The sequence below is a fragment of the Patagioenas fasciata genome, chromosome 16 (genome assembly GCF_037038585.1).
Source record: "Patagioenas fasciata isolate bPatFas1 chromosome 16, bPatFas1.hap1, whole genome shotgun sequence".
Classification (NCBI taxonomy): domain Eukaryota; kingdom Metazoa; phylum Chordata; class Aves; order Columbiformes; family Columbidae; genus Patagioenas; species Patagioenas fasciata.
This window is the reverse complement of record NC_092535.1, coordinates 7,169,760-7,192,626: the sequence shown is the minus strand read 5'-3', so window position 1 is coordinate 7,192,626 and position 22,867 is coordinate 7,169,760.

Below are 22,867 nucleotides of genomic sequence, written 5' to 3'. Positions count from 1 at the left end.
TTTTTTCCTCCCCTTAAAAAAAAAAAAATAAAGAGATGACACAACGTATTCCCATCAGACATCGCCTCGTCCCGCGGAGGACGGATCATGGCTCAGACAGTTACATTTGGGCTTCGTGATGGGAAGGAGAATAACTTAAGGATAAATCCTAAAAGAAAACGGTGACTAAAATAGTTTGGAGATTGTTTCTAAGTGAGAAAAGTGCGTGTTCTTCCATTTCCTCCCAGAAAGAGCTGCACTCTCCAGGAGTCAGCAGCATCTTTACTTGGAAATGCTTCTGTTCGGTGGACATCTGCCCACTCCGGGGGGAGAAAGTCCTCGCCGAGATGGAGGCTCTGGGGTGGACCCCGGCTCCACGCAGTAGGAAGGGCATTAGCACCGTCCCCACCCGCCGGACGGGAGCATCAGCACCGGGAATGCAAATTTTCGGAAATAGCGGGGGAAACCCCAGGCGTGCTGCAGCCCCCTGGGGCGGGGAGGCGTGTCATCTTTCTACCCAGCACTTTTTCCCGCACCCTCACGCCGTCCCCAGCATCTCCGGGACGATTAAGACTTTATTGTCATCTTAATGAACATTTCCGAAAAGACACACGAGCTCACAAATGGACTGAAACCCCAGGAGCCTTCACAAAGCAGAGGCAGAGCCTGGCAAGGAAAGTTGAATCCTGCGGGAAACTCCAGCTCCAAAGCTGCGGGAGCCCAAATCGTGTCTCTCCAGCTCGCCGCCACCCCAGCCAGGTTCGGAGCAGGCAGCAGGGGGGAAAAGCTTCTCAAGCTGCCCAAGGTTTCAGCCCATATCCGTTATTAGCTCTGCCGGACGTCCTTCTGGCAGCAGGGGCTCGAGTGGGCACTGGACACAACCCCATCTCACCCACGGACTGTTACAGGGGCACATGGCAAGGGCGGATGATTCAGTTTGCCGTTTCATGCATTTTATTGAGAAGAGGATGACGGAAATACTAATTTTAAACTGTTTGGGCTGCTTCGGAGATTCTTACAATGCCCATTTCCACAGCTTGCAAGCCTGGTGTGCTCCTAAACCATTAACAGAAAGGAGGTATTCAGCAGAGAGTACTCCTGAAAAGCCATTTTCTATCTCCTTTGGACACACCACGAAGACAGGGATATTTTACATCCTAAACCTTTGGCATTCAGAAATTCTATTAAACTCTTATCTGCAGGCAGCAGGCCTGGTGCTACACGGCATCTCCATTGTTCTGCACCCGCGATAGAATCAAAGGGAAAGACAGGAGGATTCAGCTCCCTCTCCCCTCACAAAGCTGCCTAGTCCTCTCCGCCACTATTTCATTTAGAGACATAATGCTAAAACTTGAGGGAAAAAAACCAAACCAACAACACAATAGATGGGCTAGAAGGCAGGAGGGGACTGTATTTACTTGCATGTGTTTCCACATAAATTTGTGTCCACCCACACTACATGTATATGAACATACACAAATATGCAAACATACCTGCGCCTCTGAGTGTTTTATTATTGCCATTGTTGCATTTAATAATACACAATGCACCGAGAAGCCCTAAGGCAGCTCACAACTTTGATACCATTCTACTAAGCTCTATGTTGTGAGAGGGTGTTTGGCTTTTCTTTGTTCCTAAACTCCCCAAACTTCCCCCTCCCCTCCAAGCCTCCCCAAACATTGCGAACAAGCAGCTCCTGACCCGCAGCTCCTAATGACCACCCACAACTCCAGCAGTCGACAGAAATCTTCATCTCGCAGCCTTCAAATCCCTCCCCACCGCCGAAGACCTCCGAGTCAGACTGGCCAGCAGCAAAACCCCCCAAAAAATACGCTGGAGGAGCCCACGGAGGGACGCGAGGCCACGCGTGGGCGCGGCGACGGGTCAGCACCACGGCGCTGGACAGCTCCGCCTGCTCCCGCTTTTCAACACATTTGACACTTTTAAAGCGTTTTTCGATTCCCGCCCCCCCAAGCTTTACAGAGTCACTTTACAGCTGTTTTCGGGGAGGAGATAATTATTGCGTGTTCACAGGTCTGAAAGAACTGAGGCTTCCCCAAAAGGAGCCGTACAGCACAGAGGGATAAAATAAATATTCACGTATTTTCACTTTCAGAGCGGTGGTTGAACCGGGTTCTCCAAGGGTCCCTCTGTGTGTATCGACTGCAGGAGCAAAATGATTGTAAAAAAGTAGATTCCCTTCATACCGCCCCCCGTGCATTGTTTTTTTAACACCTTACTATGCTCATGTTTTCAGACCAAACATTTCAAGTTTGAGATTTTTTTTTTAAATAAACCTGGTTTTCCTTGTATAAATACAAAATTAAAACCGCTGTGCTGAATTTTGTGTTCTTGAGTCTGTTTCAAAGTAAATGAGATCTCAAACTTTATGCATTTGTAATTGGCACCAACTTCTCCGGTTACCAGCTGGGGGTGAAAGATTTTTTTTCCCCTTGTTTCTTTCTGAAAGCTTCTATGCAGATGGGCTGGCTGCCTTAATGCCTCAGACTACAATTAGTGCTGTTGTATGCCGAATAGAAATGGCCAGCATTAATATTGTATATGGAACAGCTGAAGGGTTGAGAAGAAACCTGCCCACTACAGGCCCCTGGCAGATGGAACAACACGCACAGGCACAAAAAACTTTTAATAACCCTTTGCTCACCCCTTCTCCCCGATTTGGGCGGTTCCTTCCCGCAGAGGCAATGCCTTTGTCTAACCCAAATCTCGAGCTCTTTTTTTTTTTTTTTTGTGTTGTTTTTTCCCTGAAGAACAACAATTGGAGCAATCACCATCTTTTGCAAAAAGGCATCTCGCATAATCCCCGAAACTTTCTCCTTTCGTGCCTCGGTTAATGCAGACACTGGAACACACTCAGCTGAACAGGCGCGAATTAACTTTTAATTTAATAATATCCCACCTTGCTCTTTTATTTTCCAGCAATTTGAAAAAACAAAACAAAACAAAATTGAAAAAGCAACCCAAACTCCACGCTCTTCCCCGCTCCCAGTAGAACTGTGACCAGAAGTGGCAGAAAACAGGATTTTCTCTCTCCTTCCTCGTCCTTTGTAATCAGGCAAAACCCGCGGTAGCGGGGACAAAGCCCCTTCGGTGCCTCGGAGCAGCAACACCGGGGGCCGCACATTCCCCCACTCTGCACTCACAACCAGGGGCTGGGGGGAAGGGGAGCAGCACCTCACTTGCTAAACGCAAACACGGGAAACCTGCGCTCTGAAACGCCCTCGGGGAACCACTTTACCCGACGCAATCAGGGGAAAATAAACACCTTAAAACAACAGGATAGTTTGTGGGTCCGCGATCTCACCCCCCACCCCGGCCGACCGACCAAGCCCCTCTGCCAAGGCGTGGCGTGGGCAGAGTTAAGCTTCTAAAGTGCTCTAGAGGAGAAACGAGGGGAGGCACTGAGGAACCCCCTCCCACACACACTCACAACCCCCCATCCACCGGCAAACCGCTACGAACCGAGGAAAGTCTCGCAGAGCTTCATCCTTGCCGGGTGGCGGTGGCTGCCTTGGCCCGGGGCGGTGTGGGGGGAGCCGGGCGGGAGGGAAGCGGAGCCGCTACGAGGTTTTACTCCATCATCCCTGGGAAAAGTTGCCGTCCGGAGCAAAAACTTATGGGCGGCGGCGGCCAATGGGACCTCGGCGCAAAATCACTGCAGCGCACTCGGCGGCCAATCCGCGGGGGCCCCGCACAATGGCTCTGGTGTGTGTGTCCCCGCTGCCCCGGGGATACGTTTCCCTCCCCCCCATCCCTCCTGGCTGGGCAGGGGGTGAGAAGATGGGAAGGGAATCCTTCCTCCCCAGCGGTCGGGGTCTCAGTGCCTCAGTTCTGCCTTTAATTAGGACAGAGATTAAATGACAACATGCAGATCCCTGTGGAGGGGTGGATGGGCTAGAATCCCCCCTTACTTCCAGGCCAAGCATCCCCAGGGAGCCTCATCCACCTCCACTACATCAGACTAACCCCAAAAAGACACTGTTTCTGCTTGTGAAGTGACAGTCCCTCCAGGTCACACAGGCGACAGGAGGAACATGGACTGGCAGGGAACTGGGAACTCCATTACATGTCCCAGTCTGTTTGAAATTCACAAGGCTAATGATGGCCACGGGCAGCTCATCGGGTGCTTTGGACAAACCCAGGGTGTGTGGGGGAAAGGAAAAGAGAGAATTGCTTCTGGAAGAGATCCGGAGTGGAAGAGGATGGGATGTCCCTCTGCCTCAAAGGACAGATGGCAACGTTGGACTGAACTGATCCCAGCTGGAGAAAACTGGCTATGGGCCAGTAAGGAACACTCTCACTGGCCTCCCAGATGGAAAAGCAGGGAAATAGCAGGAGATAATAATAATAATAATAATAATAATAATAATAATAATAATAATAATAATAATAATAATAATAGAAAACTAACCAGGATTATGATTACTATGTATGATAGCACTGAACTTTGTTACCCCACTGGCTTGGAAGGCAAAGTGCCTTCTCAAGGTTGCCTCACCCACCGCGCTCTGCTCATTACCTGAGATGAAAACAAGGCCAGCTCCTTCTGTGGGTCAGCCCTGGCCTTCAGAGGGGAAAGTGCCATTTCTGAAAGTGGGAGTGAGGAGGGATTTCCTGTCAAAAAGCCTGATTGTCAGTGTAAAAGCTCAGCACCCTGACCTGGGTGGGTAAACAAATGCATTTGCGGAGAGAGGGCAAGCCCACCCAAGCCTCAGCTCCAGTAATTTGGGAAAGGGGAAAAGCCTGTGCTTGGAGGGACAGGTGGCATCCATAATAAAGAGCCCTGAACAAAGCTGATATTAACTGAAGGAGAGTTGAATGCAATTTATCTCAGCAGGGCATGCCTGTATATTTGGGTAATTTTTTATTTTATGAACATAAGGGGGATGCAGTTGGAATAAAGGTTGGCAAAGAATGCAAAACAAGAGGCTAATTCACTCTTTGGTACAAGATCTCGGGCTGAACTTTGTTGAATATATCTAACTCCTTAATCCAGATTTCTTTGAAGGCAGAGGCCTGGAAGGGGAAGCAGGGAGGAACAGATTTGCTGGGCTGGGGCAGGGGGTGTGTGAATATTGAAGTGCCCCTCTTATTCTGTGCTCCCATCATGGTCTTCTGCTGGTCTCAGGCAGGGCTAAGAAAATAATGATAGTAATAAGCATTATAATCATCACTGGATTGAATTGAAAGTCAGGAGTTGAATAGGTGGGCTTTTTTTTTTTTTAGATCCTTACTCTTAGGAGGACCTGGGTAAGCCATGCTTAGCCGCGCCAGATCACTCATCCAGGTTGGATACGGCTCAGGAAAGGAGCTGGAACTGATCCCTCTGTACAGCTACATCCAACTGTGCAGATCTCCTGGCAGAAGGGCTGTGAGGCAGCCTGTTTGGGGACTGGCACCTCTTCCATCTTTGAATTAGCATTTCTGTCTTTGCAGAATATTCTGTGCTTTATTGTCCCTTCAGTCCCTACCTTGGAAGATGAGAGGTGACATTGCGGAGAGCTCTGTGCTTGGAAAATGACTTTCAGAATTACATTCTGGCAATTTGAAACTTTCGCTCTCTCATCTTCAGCCTCTTGGGGCTTTAATGGGAGACAGCAAAGTGCCTGTTCCTCCTCCCCTCTTTTCTTTTCCTTCCCTGTTCTCCTGGAGCTGCAGCAGCTGGGATTCAGCAAGGTCACTTCACTCCATTGCTTCCTGCAAGCAGGAGATCTCAAATTAAGGGGTGTTGGGAGCAGCCTGTTGAGATGAAACAGCCTTCGCTCAGCTCCAGCAAGCAAGGGAAGGAAACCCATTCACAGCAGCTCCAGACTGTCCCACCTTCCCTCTGCGTTAGTGGGGGAAAAGGTAAAGACATAGAGGAGCAAAAAGCAGAGGAAAATTAATCCATCCTTGAGCTGGAAGCTGCTGTGAGGGAGCCCCAAAGTGTTTTTAACAGGCCTTGTGGTTGCAGCTGCCTTGTCTACTCCTTGGTGTTTTCATCAACACCCCACCCTGGTTCTTGTTTTGCCCCGAATTCCCTGCTTCCCTGGCAAGGCAGAGCTGCCCTGGCTCCCTCCACCCCCTGCTCTCAGAGCACAGTACAAAGACGTGGGAGCTTCGCCTGTTGGACTCTGGGCTTGCCAGAGCCTCTGCCCAGGTGCCACTGCCCTCAGTCCTGTGCTGGCATTAAGCGGAACAGATTCAACCCTGGAGCTGAAAAGAACATAAACAGGAATGGAGAAAAATCACAGGAACTCCACTGAGATCTGGGTGGCTCCCTGCCGTGGGTCCTGGGAAGCCACAAGGCTTGTGTAGAAAAAGACCAAAGGAAATACCATCCTTTTGTAGGCTGTGATTTCTGCTGATGCACTGCCAGAGCCTGTCTGTGTTTATTCCATGTGTGCAGTTTTACATCTAAAAGAAAAATAAGAAAATCAAAACCAAACAATCCAGCAGGATGTTTCACTGTGCACCCCACCACCACCTTACAAACAGCCTGTGTTACACCTTCCTTCTTAAACAGCTCCCCCGGTTCACAGCAACCCTGGCTTTTTTACAAAAAAAAGGGGGATATTTCTAGTTATCTGTTGACTGTTTGCTTCTGTCTTAAATCTCTTCCTCCAGCATCTCTGTCGTCTCTGCGTGAAGGAAAGCTGGAGAAGGAATATGCAGATATTGTCAAGCTCAACTTGATAGGTACTGTCAAAACTGCCAGAGTGTGGTGACAATAAACATTTTAGCTGGCTAACAATTTGCTGCAAAAAGAGTTGACCCTGAAATCAAGTTCTGCTGTAATGAACACTTTGTCTCTAAATATTTGCATTTTTGCTGACAAGGTTCGCTCTCCAGGAGATTTCCTCCGCCCATGAGCAATCTGCCTTCAGACGAGATGGAGGATGGATGCGGTTTCCTGAGCCAGTTCGTTATCTGGTGTGCGGGAGGGACGTTCACGTGCCCAAAATCAGCAGAGCCACCTTGGATGGGGGATGCCCGACCAGGGGAGCTGCTCAGCTCCAGGGTGTTGTTCGCCCTCATTGAGAAGCCGCTTTTTCTGTTAGATTCTGCATGGCAGTGCAGTGCTGACAACACAAAACTGAAAGCAATTCTTAGCCTCATTTAACAGATGGGGAAATTGAGGCACATGGTGATTCGGGATCATATTTGACTGTCTTTGCTGAGTCAGCCTGTTTCCCGAGGATGCCCCAACCCGTGGTGCTGCTGCACTGAATCTTCTTCCACCCTCTTCAAAGTGGCAAGAGATTTGACCAAGGTTACACAAGCAGTCAGTGGCAGAGCTAAGAGCAAAGTATCACCTTCCTCAGCTGAGACTCCAAAAGCCCAACTGGCTCCACTGTATCAAAGAAAGTTTCTTCATTTTCCCTCTGACACTTGGCTTCTCTATTTTGCGTAAAAGGTGCTCAGAGCACACCCTGTCTCTTACATCATCTCCTAGCAGTTCTTGCCAGACCGGGGCTATGATTTGCTTGAGATCCCTAAATTCTTAGACAAATCCACCATACATTGTAATAAAACTTCTCATTGCTGGAGGAAATGGGGGGGGAAGAAAGAAAATAAGAAGGTTTACAAAAAGGTCATAAAGGGAAGAAAGTCCCATCTTATTTCATTTTTACCTTCCTTTCCTGTCCCTGCTGTAATGAAAGGCAATTTTCACAAGCAAAGTGTTGCCATATTTACTGAAGATAAATTCACAGTTTTGGCCAGAGTGTGGTTTTGGTTGGTTGGTTGTTTTCTCCGTATTCATGACAGAAAGCTGTTGCATTTCCTGTAGCACCGTGCCTTGGGCTCCCACCTCGATGCTCTCTGGCTCTGATGTCCCACGTGTCTCCATCTTCAGGTAGAAGTCCTAAGGTTACTCTTATTTTTCTTCTCCATTATAAACTCTGGGAGCCACTGGAGGAAAAAAAATCGTGGTTGAAGGTTATAAGCCAAGTTCTCTGATTCACCATTGACTCCAAAGAGATTATTTTCCTTCTTCTTCCCCCCATCCCCTCCTCTCTGGCACAGGACAATTACCACAGCTCCAAGACACGCACACCGCGAGCCCCTTTACCAGCTGAGTCGTTTCACCCTGTCCTCATTGCAAACCGTGCTGGGAAGCCCAGAAAGCACAAGGGAGGGATAATTACCAGTCCCAGCACTGTGACGATAATTAATACTCTGCTAAAAGGAGCACTTGTCAGGTCAGGGAGGAGAAGGAGAGATGGGAAAGCAAATAGGTGAAGCTAAAACCTGAGCAAAGGTTTGAAGTGAGGAAGGGGCTGGGGGCAAAGGGGCAGGGGATGCAGTTGTCCAGGGTGATGAAGATGGGCTCTGTGCTCATCCACAGGCTGTTGGAGAGGAAAGCGGGTGTTCCAGCCCCATCGAGGGGCTGTCGGGGACCTTTACTGCACATAATTTCACAGGACCCCAACTCCCATCCTCCCTTCATCACTAAGGGGTCACATGTCACTGGGTCTGGAGGTGATTTCTGCTCCCCTATTGTTCACTTTTAACAGAAAAATCTCTTCCTTGGGAAACAAGTACTGTTCTATGTTTCTTCTAAAAAATAAATAAATAGATAAACAAACAAACAAACAAACAAACTTATTTAATAAACAATTTGGATTCCCAAGCCAAACTAAATCCATCCCTGAGCGAACATCCCGCAGATCTCACATTGGAAAAGCGGGATGTTCCAACAAGTAAGAGCGTCTGCTCATCCCCTTCTTGCACACAGAGAGCTCCTGGTCCCCCTCCTCTCTTCACAAGCTTTCTGAATTGAAGACTGACTTCACAATTTTGGGGACATCAGAGTCCCACTTTTAATTGAGGTTGTAGGAGGAAATGTAGAAGAAATATAAATAATTCTGCAGTATCAATGGGGATCTTGAAACTCAAACTTCATAAATCTAAACTCAATAAATCTGAGCAAGGTGAAGCATAAAAGTGGATGATAGCCGGGGAAGTGTGGGCTTGGGGCTTTCCTCTAGCAGGGGCTTCTGGACAGCCTTGGGCAAACGGGTTCGTTTTTCTTTCCCATCATCTCATCACCTGAACGATCATTCAAATGCCCCCATAAATCCTGCATATCAGCCTGCTTGCAGCAACAGACTTAAACCAGAAAAGGCAACCCAGAACCCATGGTAAAGGGTGAGAGAAACAGAGAAGCTCTGGCAAAGGAGAACAATATGTTTCCAGACAAGATTTAAAAAAGAAATGTTATGTTAATTCTAATTTGGCGTCGTACTGTCATAACACCATCAAAATGACATGCTGTCACCACTAATACAACTGTTTGGGGAATATGCAACGTGAACAAAAAAGCAATTCGCTCAGAAACAAACTGGGATGAGTCTATATAGTAAGAAAACAGAAATATGCTGCAATCCAAGGGAGGACCAGATGAATGCTCCATGGTTTCTGCTGACAGGGGTGCAGACGGGGACCAGAAGCTCTGAACAGAACTTGCTCCTTGTTTTCCATGGCCTCTTGGCCTTCACTGCGATAATCTGCTCATAAGAGAGAAACAGTTTAAGGACAGCTGTTCTGGCATTAATTAAAAACCCCTACAGTCCTTCCATAATAAACCCACTTTTCTAAGTTCTTCTTCCTGGATTTGTTTTAATACCTGTCCCTAATTAAGCCCAGTGAGAGGAATTCACTACTTCAAATGAGTTAAAAACAGATGTTCTCAAGGCACCTGAATCTGAAGAAACTTATTTTTGAAGTCCATGAATTAAGAGGGGACATCTTCAAGCTGATCACCTCCTTTTGATTAACACAAATGAGGTGCTCTACCAGTGCTGAGTTAAAAATTGTTGTACTTGCTTTTCTGGCTAATTTGCAGAGATTTCAGCTATTAGGGTGCTTAATAGACACATTAAAGACTGAAGACCTGATAGTGCATTTAGGCTGAGTTCTTCAAAAAGGAGTTTCAGCCTCACGTCAACTGAAGATGCTCCTCTCCACGGATAGCTATGGAAACATGCTGCCCAACAGTGCTGACAGCAGCTTGTTGACCAACAAAATCCTGGCACGAGCCCCGTGTATCAGCCATGGCAACCGGGCTGCCAGCGTGGCGATGGCAGCTGTTCCACACAGAAAAACGCTCTTAAAAATATCCCGGCTGAAACCCATTAAAGAAAATTAAAAATAGAAAAGATGCAAGCGAATGAGGCTGCATGTGAAATAGATCCCGGGAAGTATGTTAGGTACATTTATAACTCTAGCCTGCCCCAAATTTTCCTGGGCTTTTAACCCAATGCTTCTTCGCTATGAGCAATCCAATTTTTATTTTGGACAGAAAATGTAAAATTTTCCTGCTTTTAATAACTCACTGATGTGATCAAAACTGAGAGCTGGGTTGTATCAGATTAAGCCAAATCATTGGTATGTGCTGATCTCCTGGGCTTACCCAGCCCTTGTTCCCAGCACCGGTTTTCCTGCTTTACCCCCTGCCAGCTCCATCGGCTGCAGAATTAGACCAGGGAGTGTGAAGGGAGACGCTGGTTGCCTCGCTCGTCCAAATAAGTCTGATCAGAAAATGGCTTGGAGCCTTTCTGAGGGGCATCTTTAATGATAATTTCATACCTCTTCTCAGAGTCTGCAGAAGAGATGATCAATCAATGAGGGGTGATGTGCCAGGACGGAGTGTAAGCTCCTCAAAAACCGCCCCTCATCTCCAGCTGAGCCTCGGGTGAGCTAAATCCACCCCCAGTGCCAGCCCAGCGAAGCACACAATTACGTGGGGGAGATTTCGATCTGTGCAGTCTGGTTATGTTAGATCACCACACCAGGAGCTGGAGAGATCGCAGCCAAGAATTTGCTTATGGAAGAAAGAAAAACCGTCCCTTCCATCTCTTCCTTCCCACCTGCTGGGCTTTATCTCTTAAAACCTGGAAAATAAAGCAGAAAGATTTGCTCCAAGAGCTTTGGCCCAGGAGCTGGTTTTCTCATGTTGCTAACAACCGAGTATTTAAAAAACAAAACAGGCCCAGGTTTTGCCATCCAGGATGAATTACCTGTGTTACGGATAATGGGCACGGTGGTAGGCTGGGTTCTGCTACAGCTGGACACTTGCCATGTTTTCCTAGAAAAGCTCTCCTTAATTCTGAACGACAGAGATGGAATGAAATTTACCTTTGAAACCAAGCCATGAGGCAGAGAGCAATATTTAGCTTTCCTGTCCCAGGGGTCTCACCTGGGTTGGCACTGGTTTAAAGATGTTTGTTTGTTGGCCAAATCTCTGTGTAGGGTGAGAACTCAAAGGTCTGCTTGGGTTCAGGTCTTTGTGTGGTGTTAACCAGTCCAGGAAAAGAAAAAGCTGAGAAACTTGCAGTGAAACAGTTCTTAAGATATTTTTTCAACTCTTCTGCAGATTTAATAAATTAAAATACTTCGGCAAACACTTTGAAGCTTATTCATCTTTGATAACACTTGATACCTTATCATTTCTAACTGAGCTACAGAGGAAAACACATTATTATGAATTTTGTGGTAGATCCTCCGATCTATCAACCTAAAAAGATTTCAAAGCAATGGAGGCTTTCTCTATAAGTTAAGATGTCATACGCTATTTATCACTCACGGTTTGCTGAGTCTGCATTCCTAATCAATAACTTGATAACTTGAGTTACTGAACACTTAAAGATTATATCCATGTAAAGGAAGGGATGTGACCAAAGCAGTTTCAGCCTCTGGAAGGGGACACCAGGCACCTTGGTCACCCAAGATGTCCTGCACATGTGGGTACGCTACCCAGTGATGTGCACCAATGTTAACCATAATTCCCTTACCCGAGCAAGCACTAATCTCACAAAAATCCACAGAAGCAGACACTAAAATACCCCAGGACCCATTTGATGGTGGAAAACCTCCTGTTTCCAAGACATATAATTTCATTCTGCCTCCTTTGGCTCTCCCTGGGGCCATGGCAGAGATGTCCCTCCTTGCAGTCACTCATCACTACCCACCCTAGCAATGCCACACTGGTTTCTGCCACCTGCCATGCTGTGTCCCAGAGGTGCTGCCTCTGCTGCAGGTGAATAATACTGGTGTATACAGGGTGTTATGGGCACTGGGAGGCTTAACATCACTAAATAAATGTAATGAATATATACGATTTCATTTCTACCCCCCCAGATGCATTTCTACGCTTTCATTTGATCTCGTTGATGTACTGCAGCCTTGCTCCATATAACCCACATGAAATCCACATGCTTCAGAGTGGAGCCGGTAGACTTGTCAGGTGGGAGTTCCACGTGAAAGAGACTCCGGCACTGCATATGAATGAACAGGTGGCCAGAAAACATGCACACCTGACCTGAGAGCTAACGGAGCTGCAGCATCCCATCCCATCCCATTCCATCCCATCTCATCCCATCCCATCCCATCCCATCCCATCCCATCCCATCCGCAGCCTGGACACCTCTGTGCATGCACACGAGTGCTCATGCTGCATGCTGTATGTGTCCTGCAGCGATGCAGACCCAGAAACATGAGAACAGGCAGGACAAGTGTTTCCAGACACGTTTACTGACTCTGGGGAGGGTCATGGATTCTCAGCGGATGGGTGCTGCCTCCACCTCAGCAGAGGAAACCCATCTTTCACCCCATGATGGATTCACTCCTGTGATCCAGCGAGCAGAGGTCAGAAGGCCCTGACAGAAAGCAAATGAGAAATGGCATCTTTCAGAAATTCCTGCAGTAACTTCTTTCCCCTCCATCTGTGGGATCTCTCCCACCATCCAGAACCACCATGGAGCAAATGGACAGAGAAACACCATTCCCAGCTTGGGCGCCACTGAGCTCTCTCCCTGGGGCTCTCTGTTACTCACTCTTGGCCATTTCCTCCCAACTTTACACATTACTGGGGCAATGACTTGTAAAACACCCCCACCAGCATCCCCCATCGCCCCTGCTCCAGGTCCCGCTGCTCCTGCGAGCAGCAAGTTACATCTGAAATAAAATGGATGCATTAAAAATGACTTTGTCCAGAAGCAGAGGATTTGCGTGTTCTTGTTTATGTTCCTCTGTCAAAACCCAGGTCCCTTCCTGGCCCCTTCGGGGATGCACTTGAGATCACTCATCTCAACGAGCTGTTATGGGTTCCCATCCCAAATCCTGGCTTGGGAACCCCTAAACATGAGGCAGCCTGTGGGTCCAAATCATCTGAGCCTCCTTCCCCAAATCCCTCCCATTTTTTTTCCAAAATGTCCCCAGTCTGGAGGGGTGAACGTGTTTAGTGACATGGTAATTTATTGTATCCGTTTCTGACGAGGACAGTACACCATCAGTCAGAAAGCAGGGAAAGAAATGAATTAGCCGGATTAGTTTTCTTCACTGTTTAATTGTTCCAGAGAGGCTGAGTTCTGGGGAGGGTGATGAATCATTGTTTGTGAAATATTTCTTCCAAGAAGATGATCTGAAAAAATACATTTATAATTTATTGCAACCTCTTGCTTTCTCAGGGAACGTCAGCCAAAGGAGGAAAGTTCCTCCCTCCCCTGTTCGCTTTCCTTCAGTTCATTATCACTCTCATCTTATCTCCTGTACCCTCTCCTCACCCTTTGAATATTACATCTCCTCCTGTTTGTCTGCGGAGGTGTAGCTGTGTATGGGGGCGGGGGGGGAAGTCGGCGGGGAGGTGGGAGACTGGGAAAAATCGTCACATATTTCAGGCTGGCTCTATTTAAATGAGTTTGGGATTGTGCTTCTCCAGAGCAGATGGCCCTGGAGATAATGATGCCTGAGCAGCGGAGGCTGGAGCCCCTCTCTCCTGTTGCCATGGCAGGCCACGGGGCTGAAATGGATTCTGCTTATTAAATTTGCGAGCTCTTATGTACTCGGGATGAATGGTGTTCAGTCATAAAGAGGCCCAACCTCCTAATGTCGCTGGATAGTTTTATCTTAGAAAGCCAGGCACTCTCACTCCGCCAGACGAGGGTCTCATTAACCTATTAACAGCAGCCATGGAGGAGTTCAGCCCACGGGGGCTTTGAGCGACGTGTTTCCAGGAACATGCTGAACATCCCTGTGGTGTAAAAAACCCCAAATGAGAGCGGTCAATCAACAATTGGCTCAAAAAGGGGGAAAGTTTCACTCAACCCGTGTGTTTCTCACACGTGTTTGTATGGGATCTAACGCAACAGAGCCCACCAGAGACTCCAGCACTGTCATTAGCTTCAATACGAATGTTAACAAGAGTCTGAGGTTCACCCAGGTCAGTGAGGCTTGCACAGGATCTGATTTGCAATATAACCTTTGCTTTTTAAATCAAGATAACATAGAAGTATGCGTGATGCTGCCTTGGAGCCATAGCAAGAACTTGACAGGACAGAGATCACAGTTCATGATAGAAATTGCAGGAGGAGAAAATGAAAAGCTTTGAGATTTAGAGGACAAATTTATTTAAAAAAAAGAGAGAGAAAGAAACAAAAAATCAAATATAAGATTGTTGTTCCTTTCTTTTCTGACTTTCCTGTAAGATCAGTCTTAGATAAAGCTCACATAGTGACAACACTCCTCTGTGAAACTCAAGACATTGCAGATTAAATAGAACAAACTGAAACGCTTTACCTGAAAACTTGCTTTCTACAGAAAATTGTGGGTTTGTTTCAAGTAAATATTAGTTTGTCTGTTCCCAGCATGACAGACAAATCCAGCTTTTTCCAGAGCATTGGAAATGGGTGTTTCTTCCTGCTAGCCCTTCCACCCAACTATTGCATCCAGGTTTGCTTCAAACGACGTGGTAAGACTTCAAGAATTATAACCTTTTTATCAGTATAAGAGCAAGTTCACAGATATTTCAAGGTGTAGCATGGTTTGGATTTTGTTTTTCACTGTAATTCTTTATAGAGCTGCCTTTCAGAAACATGCCACTGGTTTGGAAGAATGGAAATTTGATATGCAGTGAGACAACGCATGTTACATTATAATGCGGTTAACTTTGATTAACCAGGGGTTGGTAAAATAGCACTGCACTATATTTAGTTTCACGTCACATTTTTTTACATGTTATTATGCAAATTTTTGCACAAGTCTTCTTTCAAATGCAACCCAACTCTATTTCCTGCTTGGGGGGAATCCGCATTCGTGCATCGCCAACAAAAGCCTACCTGCCCATGCTGTGCTGGGTGGTTTCCCTGCTCTGGCAGCATCCACCTGCCCAGCCAACCATGTGATATGAAATAATCACACCAAAGATTGTCAGAACTGGGCTTTTTTCCCCCAGGACTGACATGGAGGTGAGGACTCTTCGCTTTGGTGCAAGTCTTCCCACTTCAAGAGAAGATGCAAGAGACCAAATGTCTACAAATACCTCCATGACCTAATGATGGGCTTGGCATGATCTGTAGCTGTAAAGCTGGTGGGAGATCTTGTAAGGGAAATATTTTCCCTCCTCATCATTGGAAAATGTTGATTTGTTGGAAAGGGAAGCATTCATGGACTGGAAATTGGGGTTACATGTCTTTTTCTCCCACAAGAGCCTGCCCTGTTTGAGTCTCAGAGCATCTTGGCAGGTCACTGCACAGTCACACAGAAGGGTCTGGAAATGGTCTAAAAACTCCTCCTTGGCTTCCAAAAGCTCAGTCACAACTATGTAGAAGACAGTCATTGCACAGGGTTGATGCAAATAGCCACCTGTATTGTGGAAAGATCATCCTAGCCTCTGTAAATGAAGCACAAAAGTCAAATCCAGCCAAATATCTTGGCATCCATTTCTCCCACCTTCCTGATCTTGAGGTTAATATTCTTAATGAAATAGTGGCAAAAGGGAGATTCACAAGAATTTCATTCACTTGGCAAAGCCAACTGAATATTTAGATTTAACACTCCTATTCATTTCAGTGAGTGCTGAGTATCTACATCCTGCAGTTGGCTTTGGAAATCGTGGTCTTATCCAGGGACTCTGAGCATCTCCCCTGTCAGCTGCTGGCCTCAGAGCAACTTCTGCAGTATCCGCATCTTTAAGCTGAGTTTATATGAAATCTGACACTCACTCAACATCAGTTATTTATAACAGGAGGCTCTGCAGACCAGAGAAACAGAAACACATGCCCAGATTTTCACGGAGCTCCCGAAATACAGCCCAAGCAATAGTGAGTAGATGCAATTCCAGTTTTCCAGGCTGTTTGGAAGTGCTGGCGAGATGTTTACACATTTACCGGTTTGCAGCCATGTCCTCCAGCAACTCTCCTGACCTGGGCTGGCCACCAGAGCTCGGCTGGAGGCCAGCTCCACGGATGTGTTGGGTGTTAGCCTGCGTAAGCCGTGTACATATAGTCTGTGAGATTTATCCAGGGTCACCTTGGGAGGCTGTGTGGGAGCAGAGAGCTGGAACCAGGTCTGTTGTGCACCAGGTTGGTGCTCCCAGCCCTGACCCGCTGCCCTCTTTGTTCTGAAATCCCCATCAATGGGGAAGCCAGAGGAGAGGACAAGGCAAAATGCTTCTGGGGCAGCTGCCTACGAGTCTGGACCATAGAAAAGGGATTAGCTCTGTCTTCAAAATGCAAATCCCCTTGACACACCCCAGGCTTGCAGGCACTCCTGGAGCCGTTTGCCCATTCCTGACTTACAGCTTTTACACAGGCACAAGCTTGCCAACTTAATATCGGGGGTATGAACACCGGTGAATTAAAACAGAGTCTACAAATGAAAAGCTGATCAGCAGATATTAGAAGGATATTGAGACAAAGAGGTCACAGCGATGGAGAAAGGCTCCTGACCCCCACCTTGGTTTGTAGCACAACCTCCTCCCCTTTGCCGTGTCCTAATCCCTTTGCACAGAGTCTGCTGGGGAGAAGCTGACACCAGAAGGAAGAGGGGCTTCTGCAGATGTCTCCATGTCAAAATTCAGCCCCCAAAGAACACAGAACCAAAGAGGAAAAGGGGACCACAGCAGACTCTGTGCTCTCCAGGGCAGCCCTACACAATTTGTTACATGCAACTCCATCACCGTTTGGGAAAATTTTCAAGGATTTATAGAGAAATACGACTTAGAGGCTTTTGTGTGTGCTGGAGATGCAGGAGCTGTCAAACAGAGTACCTGGAAGGCTTGTTCCAATGATGAGTAAAGCTACATAGCACATTATAACTGCTACAGTATTAGCGTCACTCTTACAGCCCAGGTCTTCACATTCCTACCCTGCAATCAGCATTTACACACCCTTCACTAAACTGGACACTTGGATTGCCAAACCATGATCCTCTCTCAAGACCTGACTACCCATCAGATAGACCAAACTGCTGCAAACAGCTGATCTTGGCCCAAGGTAGCAGTAGTTGGGATGGTCAATATGGCAATTCACCAAAGGTGCTGCAGACTGAGCAGTCCACACAAAGCGATGTGAGAGCAGAAAATCTCTTTCCCTCATCCCCAGAACAAGCTGAAATTCAAATGATCCACAAGGGCAGTCATGGCTTGTGGAAAGGGAAGGACTAGGTAACTTCATATCATTTCTGTTCTCTCTCCATCATCCCTTGATGAAGTGTTGCCCAGGAGAGGCTGCCATGACATGGGTGCAGGAGCCCCTGTGCTCATGGACTGGTGTCAGCACAGGAAACCAGAGGAGCAAGCAGGAGATGCTGAGACTGATGGTCAAAGATCACTGTATATTTTCTGAGACCGTCAATTTTACACAGTAGGATTTATGAAGCAAACAGGGAAAAGCCACTTTAGAAACACTGGCGAAAGCAAGTTTAAAAGGCAGGAAAAAGACTGGTCTTTTCCCTCCCTTTGTTACTAAACAACCAATTTGGAAGCTGAGATTTTCTTGCTTGTGTATGCCTCTTGTGTCTTCCTGAAGCGGGACGTACCCAGAAGCGATTTACAAATTGAAGACAAACACTTCAGTCACAAAGCCAGCTTAACTTCACAGGGAAAACAAGAACAGCATTAACCCAGCATTCTTGAAGGAACATTTTAGTTTTTCTGTTAAAAAATAAATTACTGACTACGAAAGGAAGAAAGGAATCGTTTTGCTGTGATAATTGCAAAGCACACAAAAAAGGTAATTTTTTGCCTGACTTACATTTACAGAATGACTCGGCTTTTACCAGACAGCTTTTGTTACCAACAGAAAGCAAGCACTGAGATATGCCAATATTTAAAAACTAGCAAGCACATGCCTGGAGAAAAAAGAAGCAGGGGCAGGAGTGGCAGTGGTTACAGAGATGCTGGAGGCTGGGAGCTGCTTTTCTGGAGCCCCTTGGAAGTTTCAGCCAGGGGCAGCTCAGGAAAGCGATGGCATGAGGACACTCTGGACAAAGACCAAGAAGATAGTCCCACTTTTATTTATGCCTGGCTATCACTGAATGTTAGGCAGCAAATCATGAGACCTGGAGGTTTCATCATCTTAGTCAAATCAAGACCTATATTCCAAAACTTTCATCCTAGTCACTTTGGTGACACCCTTGGTGACAGGGTCTATATCAAGTGACTGGTCACCCTCAGCCCAAGGAAGGACCATCTGCGATGTGGTCTTGCTTGAGGAAAGCAGTTATGTTTTGGTTTATTTTCCTTGCCCTTCGCTTGTGTATTGCTAATAGTCTCAATAAACATATGCTACGAGATACACCAAGAGTGTTTCCATTTCTAAAATGCCTTATGGTCACTTCTGGGTTTATTTTGTTGGGTAGTGCCTCCCATTGTAAAGGGGTATAAAAAGGGACATGTTGGAGCTTACAGGGCAACAAACACAGGCAGGCTGCAAGTACAAATGAGGCAAAAGGAGATATTCCTTTGCAAATTATCTGTACAGCTGGGAAGGAAGCTCCATGCACAAGAAAAAACATGATGCAAATTCAGAAAACAGCCAGAGAAATTCATGGGAGAAAGTGTCCCTCAAAACTGAATTTGTAGCTAATGCAGGAATTTCTGGAGCCCCAAATCACTATGGTTTGGTAAAGGATTTTGGAGGAAGCATCCAGCCTGTTGCCATAGAGAGCAGTTCTGATGGGCCTGCAAATCCCAGGTGCCTCCATCCCACAGCTGGTACCCAGGTGCCCCCTTCGTGCCGGTGATGCTCAGGAGCCCTGGCCGAGGTAGGTGGGTGGCAGAGGGGGCCGCACGGGTGCGTGCGCAGTGTGAACCCCCGGAGCTGGGTGCATTTTCTTCCCTGCATGCTGACACGGCTTTGCTTTTGTTTCCCGAGTAAATAGAAAAGCCACGGTGGCAGGAAGGAGAAAGGCCAGGCAGGGCTGTGCGAGCAGCCCCTGTTTACAATGACAAAGGGCTTTGCCACACTTCGGGAAGGAAATTTTCCTTCCAGACTTCAGGGCTCATTAAGTGAGTGGGCACAGCTAATAGGCTTTGTGTGCGAATGGCCCCAGCCTTGCAAGGTCCAGCTGTCACTGGGGCGAATGTCAAAAATAACAGCGGGCTCAGCCATTCTCCACCCCGCTCAGGCTTTAAAATTTATCTTTAAAAGGGGGAGGAGCGGGCAGTGAAAAGTAGCAAGCAATTAATGGGAGACAAAAGCAAATGGACCCACCGGGGCTGATTGTAAGAAGGGGGGGGAAAGTCCCCCAGAGCTGGGCTGGAGGGTTGGTGGGGAAGAAATAGAAAAGATGAAGAACCCCCTGTCAAGGAGAAACTCGTTGCGGTGATAAATGCAGGGGTAGGGCTGGGAAGATGCTCAGGAATTGAGGGTCCCTGTGGTCCCTTTTGGGGCTGGGCTGATGCCATCATCTCCTGCAACACAGCTTCGGTCCCTGAATTCTCCCTCACAGATGGTGACTCTGAAACAGCGAGCACATGTCTTCCCTTGGATAATCTGGAGGTCAAGCTCCTCTGAAGTTTAGTCTCTCACTGCTAGCAGAAAGCTGACAAAATTACACAGAAATAAATATGCTCCTATGTTTAACTTTTCTCTTTCACCAGATCCAATCTCAGCTTGCCCCGAAATAATATTTGCATGCATTTGGTTTATCCCCCCTGTCAGCTCCGTCTGGAGGGAGATGCACAAATGGCTTGTTTGAGGGTATTTGTGATTCATGTGATACATCAATGGGAAAAAGGATTTAAAATCTCCAAGAACTTTTAATAGCTTATTGGGTCTTGACATCCACAGTGGCGTAGAATGTTCCTGCTGTATTTTTAGCAGACCTCAAGCTGACCTTAATTTCAGGCAGTGGCATCACACACTCCAGAGCTTGCCACTGTTTCTTTGTTTTGAGGATGTGCCCTTACTCCATACCTAAAGTTACCCATATTCCTAAATATTTGGGGACATCACTTGTACTGCTAAACACTATTTTTCCAAGAATCTTTGAGTCACTTGGTATTTGAATCAAGGAAAGATTGTGCCTGATTAGCCTGAATATGTGACATTTACACAGGACTTTGCTAGTTCTGCGTAGAAAGACAGGAGCTACAAGCAGTGGGAGCTGTATATGAGACAATTTAGGGGCCAACCTATATATGGTTTTCAAATGGAGAAATGCTATTTTTTTGTAAAAATCTTCCAGATCCCACATCTGAAAAACGGGGTTGCTGAAATGAAGGTGGTTTCAGGGGTCTGCCCTTGCACAAGGGTTTAACCAGAGGTTTTAACATCATTTCTCTTTTTGCCAGTTATACGTCACAGAGGCAGTTTGGCCTCCTTGCATCCCAGAAGTACAGGTTGGGGCTTTTCTATCTCTAACACCTACGACTCAGCTCAAGGTTGCTGGGAAGGACTGGAACACAGTGAAGCAAGGTCAAGGCAAAGGATGTCCAAGGAGCCTCAGAAAGGAGATGCTGACACGTGTCACATCTGTGAATGGCACGAGTGGGGCTGAGATTATTCAAACCCACTTAATATAGGATAGAAGATTTCTCTGATTCAATTCTGGCTTGAAACAGTGGTCACACACCTTTTCCTGTTTTCTCACTCACTGATATGCTGTGATAAAACATCAAGAGACCGCTTAGGAGGAAGTTTTGGGTTAGTTTGAGAATCAAGACATTGTCACGAAAGAGGTAAATCATGCCTGGGAACCCTTGAGGGTCCCTGCAAAAAGCCCAGAAATTTTGCCTGCATGAGTCACGCTGGTGAGAGCTGGAGCTCTCAAAAGACACAACAATACACCTTGATGGAAAGAAGCAAAGAGCGTGAGCCTACTCCAAACACATCTGCTCAGCTCCAGGGTTCAGCTTGTTGCACTTGTACAGGGAAATCTGTGCAAACAAACAGTTATTGAACGGGTCAACTGAGCAGAGCGGCTGAAGGAGCCGAACAATGGGGCGGTTTATTCATTTAATGTATGCCAAGGCCGTTCACCAGGCAAACACCTCTTCAGGAGCCACGTGACCGACAGACTCAATTTGCCGTTTGCTGAGGTCATGCATTTGGGATTCTGTGGCCGATATCTGATAACAGGAGCTACAAGGATGATGGGAAAGCTGCCTTATTTCCAGCACCTCCACGGTGTTGGGGTTTTGTTCTCTTTAATTACACGTTGGTAGGAGAGGAGTTCCCGAGCTCCTCATTGACACAAAATGTTTGTGGCTCTGGTGTTTTACCTCTCCCAGGTCTTTGCAAAGATTGGAAAGTCAATATGTGCTGCTTCACGTAACCAGACTCACGTCAAGCAGGGTTTGGAGCCCAGCAGCAAAGACAACACAGAACCATCGGCGCACAAAAAAAGCAGGCAGTGAATTCGGGATTTCATTCATATGCAACCTCAGCTTTCTCAATGCTGCAAAATGCTCAGGGATCCAGCGGTACAAACAGCAGGTTTGACAAATTCATCCTCCCCTTCTGCCCAAAGACCCTCCACAGCTGCTCACAGCTTCCCTACATTTAGTCACTATGCAAACAGATTTGATAGATAACTCTTCTTTAAAATAAAGCAAACACCCCGTCTATGGAGGGTGGCAGGGGATGACAGGCTGTAGTTTTTCCCTGCTCCCTGGTGGAGGGTTTGTTCAACCCTCCTCAGCCTGCAAACCGCACTGCCTCTGGTGAATGCCCACCTTGGACACAGGATGGGGACTCGAGGGTGGTGGGTTCAGGGTTTTACACCATTTGCACAACTGGGTGGGACTGTGCTGTAGGTGGGACAGTGCAAAGTGCCCAGAGCTGTCAGGCAGCAAATGAGCAGGATCTAAACATAATTTTAAAGTATTACCCAGGATCTCTAACAAAATGCAGCAAGACAAGAGAAGCATGAGAACAGGCTGATGAAGGAGGGAAAAGGAGGAACAAGAGAAGTGGCAGGGAAGGGAGGAAAGATGGACAGATGGACAGGATGATGCTGCGTCACAGAGAACATCCTACATTCCTCTATCTCCCTGGGCTGGCGTCTGCTCCTGGTCCCGAACACACCAGGGTGGCCATGGGGACAGCCTTGCTGATGGGACCCCAGCCTGCCACAACAAGGAGCAGATTTTAGGGGCCACACATTCGCCAGGCTCATCTCTACCCACGCCGGTGGCCCCCTTCCCCTTGATACCAGAAATTTGTACGCATCTGTATGCAAATCACAGGCTGTCAGCACCGGGAGAGGCACTTTGTTCAGAGCATCCCCGACACAGCTGCTCCGCTTCCCGGGCAGGGCAGGCTGGCAGGATCTTCTCCATCCCACCAAACTGCATGGCTTGGGCACATGGAAACACCAAGTAAACTATTGCACAATTTTTGGGGAAGACCCCTAGTGCTGCCCAGCCCACAGCCACAGTCTATCATGAGAACACACAGTGTCAAAGGGTCTTGGAAAAGGACATGGAAAAATAAAACCTGCTTTTATAAAGCATCAGCATAGGTCTCTGGGGAAACAGGAGGTAGCAAAGGACAGAGCCAAGTTTGAGAGACCAAGCTAGTGCATTTTCTGTATTGATGTGTCTCCTCACGTCCCAGCCTGGCTGGGAAATTATCTGTTCCAGGCTGGCAGACAAATTTTT